At 38.3% G+C, this 3,764-nt stretch overlaps 1 protein-coding gene across 4 annotated transcripts in view; it reads left to right on the forward strand.

Moving 5' to 3' along the window:
• The first annotated feature begins 3,340 nt into the window (after positions 1-3,340).
• LHX9 (LIM homeobox 9) overlaps positions 3,341-3,764 on the forward strand; it is a 71,225-nt gene continuing 70,801 nt past the window's right edge. The window contains exon 1 of one of the 4 annotated variants that reach the window (XM_089688675.1): positions 3,341-3,670. The gene's annotated coding sequence lies outside the window, so the exon portion shown is untranslated. The remainder of the gene's footprint in view (positions 3,671-3,764) is intronic. The other 3 variants (XM_089688672.1, XM_089688677.1, XM_089688676.1) reach the window with 3 other exon arrangements.

Consider the following 3,764-nt stretch of genomic DNA (forward strand, 5'->3'; position numbering starts at 1 on the left):
TTTTTTTTACCTTAATGCATTCTTTGCATTCAGATAAAAAATATTCTGCAACCAGCTCCCCTCCCCCAGCCCCCCTTGTACTTACCTGAGTCTGATCTTGGCTCTCTCCCTCCTCATTGGCTCAGAGACACTGGCTCCCTCTGCTGTCAATCACAGCCAGTGAGGAGGTAGCGGGGATGGGGCCAACCGCGTTCTGTGTGTCTTCTGGTTCAATAGCAAGTATCACACTATGGGGAAAGATTGGGAGCGAGCACATATGAGTGCCCCCTGTAGAAAATTGCTATGGGGGAACTCATCAGGGCAGAGGGGCCAGGAGCGCCGGTGGGGGACCCGAGAAGAGGAGGATCAGGGCTGCTCTGTGCAAAACCACTGCACAGAGCAGGTAAGTAGGACATGTTTGTTATTAAAAAATATCCTTTACAAACACTTTAAACTTGAAAGAAAATTGCCTGAACAATGATCAGTAGATACAGATGTCAAGAAAGCTATAAGCAAGTCTGAACTTTTTTTTGCCCTCCTTATATCACTTACTGTTTGTTCTTTAATCTGATAGGTGGTCTTACTGACCAATTGGGATACTCTAGAGGTGGGAGTGGGCAGTACCAATATTGACCTTTAAATTAAGAGTTAAGATTTGCATGTTATATTTGCTGCTTATAACTCTGAGACTTCATTGATCCAGTTATGTGAAAATCAAATTCTATATGAGTGTGAATACACAACCGTGCAGCTGCTTTTCAAATGATTGGGTCATTGAAGTGAATATTTACACAAATGTTTAAATAAATATTCTCAGCTCTTTTAGTAAATCAGCCCTTCTTTGTCTACTGATCATTTTGACATTAAACATTTCACTGCTCAATTGGGTGACAGGTTTATTATAGGAAAGATATACCCAAAAACTGCCTTAACTTAGTCAATCAAATTATTGAAAGTTTTGTTTTCCATTCACAAGGATTTTTTAAAGAAGTCCTGTAGAAAGTCAATTCATGATATCACAAATTATAATAAAAATGTATACAGTATACATTTATGATGCACATTAAAGGAAACCCTCCTTGAAAAAAACCCATAGAGGCTGCCATTGATAACTGCTCCTTCTACAAATTCTATTTGCCTGGCTGGTAGGATGGTCCATTTTCTTCTATACTTTGGGTCAGTAGTTCAGAACAAGCAGGCAGGTAAGGGCCTCTGATTGTGTGCTAATGATAGGTATACAGGTCAGTGACACTGGAGGTAATTAGACTAGACTATCAGCATAATAGCCAGATAGAAGTCAGTAATGGCAGCCTACATATTTCTCCTAAACAACGATTACGATTCTGCAGCATTTCTCTTATGGTAATACAAAAGGGTACAGTTATCAAAGAAAGGGCATTTTCTGGGCAGATAACAATCCCATTTTCTGGGATCCTTCCCCTAGATTATAAAAACTGGTCATTGACCAGCAGGATTCATGCAGATCTGTAAAATCTGGAGAAAGCAGCTTTCCATCCTGGTGCTAACAAGGCATTATCTACATTTCCCATCATCAGTTTTGCAAAAGTAACATGGGAAGAATGAATAGAACTTGTGAGAGCAGCAGAACCCTCCTGTAGGAGATAATGGACTTCAGTTGGTCCAGCTAAGTGAATCCATTTAGCTCCATATCTGCAGAATAGAAAAGTCCCACAAGTTAATAAGCCGAAAACCAAGAGAAGGGAAATCAGGTGAAAATGTAGTTAGAATTGTTCATTCACACTTTGATACATATACCCCACAGGATTACAAAGATTTCTTTTCTATGTAGATCATTTTACAGAAATGTCTCCATTTTAGATGTTTCAGGGTTTTTTTTTTTTTTAAAAACTGCTGCTAAAACCATTCTGAATTCTTTAAATATATGAATTCAGTGGAATGTCATGTTTTAGTGTTCTGCACAGAATATGTAGCTCTATTATTACTAGCTGACTGGAGGAGCTATAATGAGGCATGGCTGCCTAGGCCATTCTAATTACCTGAATGCAGAAGGAAAACAGTATCACCAAGTGAGACCTAACTGCTGTGCATGGCTGTGCTGGTCATCCACCCTTCCCACTGGACATACTGGGAAAAAAACAAGAATCAATAGGTATCTTGGTCAGGTTTACTTTAATTAATAATAATAATAATAATAATAATAATAATAATAATAATAATTATTATTATTATTTTTCGTATTATTCTTGTTATTATTATTATTAGTATTAGTATTATTATTTTATACTAATAATAATATGTAGAAGAAGAAGAAGAATATAAATAAAATTCCAACATAATAATGATGATAATAATGCAATTATCAATATTGATATTGGTGTTATTATTATTGTTTTGGTTATTATTATACTTGTTACTACTATAATTATCTTAAGTATTATTATTATTATTATGTTGTTGTTCTTATTATCAGCATTGTTGTTATTAGTAGTAGTAGTATTTTAGTTGCTATTATTATACTTCTTGTAGTTGTTATAATTATCCTAGAATTGCAAGGCTTCACTCAGAATTTACAATCAATGATGCTATTTCTATAGCCAGCAATCTCTGTCACCTATGAGAGACTGACCGTCCTAATTATCTTCCGATATGTGTTTTGTGGTTACATATATGCTGTATGAGCGATTCTCGTGTGCGATCTGTCTGATCTCAGGAAAGGAGAACCTTTAGCAATCAGTGGCAGGGATAATTCAGATTGCTGTCATACAGAAACGGCTCTGCTTTGATAGCAATGTATTAACGCTTCACTCCGACCATGTGCGATCTTGCAGCCTCATATCACCAAGGTTTATTTTTTTTTAGGATCATCATCAGGATCCTATATTTATGTCATGGGCAGCGTATGACCAGCAGACATGAAGCACCCCACCCAGCTTGGCACTGCCAAGGCACATGTTGGGGGTACCCAGTTCTCTAATGGTAAATGGTAACATATATATATATATATTTAATTTCCATACCACTTAATACATAATATATATCACACTTGCCAACTTGCCAGCCCCCGCTCTGCTATTTAATCAATCGAATTAAACACGCACCCTTCTCTTTTACAGAAAATAAAAGTCCATGTATTTTAATAAGCTATGGATTACTATATCTGTATTGCCTTTGATGGGTTATTAGGTGGCTGTGTACTGTTCACACCAACTGACAGGCATTTAAAGCAGGGGTGACTGGTGTACAGGTGAGGAAGGATGATGATTGACAATATCCGATTGGTAGTATGGGTGTATGGGGAGAAATCCAGCGAAATAAACAGTACAGAGAGACAGTGAGGGTAAATGATATGGATAGGAGGAAGGGAATATAGATCACATACAAGCTGGCAGAGAGAGCCGGTCTCCTAGGCAAGACATCTTGTTTGTTTTAATTAGCTAAGGGACTGTCTGCAGTAAGAAGGACCAGCCCACAGCTCATGCCAGAACCCAACATATCCCCAGTTCTAAGAGCTTATCCCTCTGACACTGAGGAGGCATCAGCTGGACCTGAGTAGCAAGAGAGCAGCAGCATCCTGGACAGCAAGCAAGAGAGCAGCAGCATCCTGGACAGGCAGAAGGATAGAGATCAGTGACTTGTTACTACAGAGGACCAACAGATCAGCATCCACTCTGCCATATCCTAGCTAAGGGCTCAATCATTGCAGCACCAGGTACTGTACATCGCACGTCTATTTGTGGACCATTGCACTCTGTTTACATTTCCTTTATTCATAGGGTTATCCAAAGGCAACGCATTTCTAATGT

Source organism: Staurois parvus, unplaced genomic scaffold, assembly GCF_062004578.1.
Source record: "Staurois parvus isolate SC_StPar_1 unplaced genomic scaffold, SC_StPar_1.0 ptg000450l, whole genome shotgun sequence".
NCBI classification, from domain to species: domain Eukaryota; kingdom Metazoa; phylum Chordata; class Amphibia; order Anura; family Ranidae; genus Staurois; species Staurois parvus.